The 634-nt window shown below is 47.5% G+C and overlaps 1 pseudogene; it reads left to right on the top strand.

Annotated features, from left to right (window-relative positions):
• Positions 1-292: 292 nt before the first annotated feature.
• On the top strand, positions 293-409 carry LOC145418183 (5S ribosomal RNA; annotated as a pseudogene).
• The last annotated feature ends 225 nt before the right edge of the window (positions 410-634 follow it).

The following is a 634-nucleotide window of genomic DNA, read 5'->3' as shown; positions in this document are numbered from 1 at the left end:
ATTTTTGGACCCAATTAGGCGCGAAAATTGGTGCCCCACTGTATAGGGTTTAACCAGTAAACCAGGTTCCATTAGTGAATCGCAGCGTTTGATGTCCTGCACAGACACCCAGTCTTTTCGCTCATGACCACATTCCCTGGTTAATTTAGCGAATTGCAGCGTTTGATGTCCTGCACAAACGCCCAGTCTTTTTGCTAATTATGTATAGGGTTTAACCAGTAAACTGGGTCAGCGTTTCATGTCCTGCAGAAACCCCTTGACTATGTTTCCTGGTTAATAATGTAAATAGTGTACTTTTTGTAACCACGTGGAGTACACCGCTTCCCGTCCGATCAGCGAAGTTAAGACACTTTGGGTCTGGTTAGTACTTGGATGGGTGACCGCCTGGGAACACCAGATGCTGTTGGCATCCCTACGTGTCAAGTGGGGTTGGTGGAGGATTAGTGCCCCTCCCTGTAAAACAAATAACTCTAAGCCCTTGGCCACCCCGTGTGGGATACATGGCGTCAGGCAATGAATGAATGAATGAAAAACCATACTGAACGGGGTTAACTATTATCTCCCACCATCTGCCCCTCTCCCGGTGACGACTCTAGGTGCCTGGAACCACTGTCTGACTCTCTTCTTCTTCATT

This window comes from Coenobita brevimanus, chromosome 112 (assembly GCF_032717465.1).
Source record: "Coenobita brevimanus isolate Jiangsu-jjx chromosome 112, ASM3271746v2, whole genome shotgun sequence".
NCBI lineage: Eukaryota > Metazoa > Arthropoda > Malacostraca > Decapoda > Coenobitidae > Coenobita > Coenobita brevimanus.
Note: the sequence above shows the minus strand (reverse complement) of the source record. Positions and strands in the feature narration are given on the sequence as shown.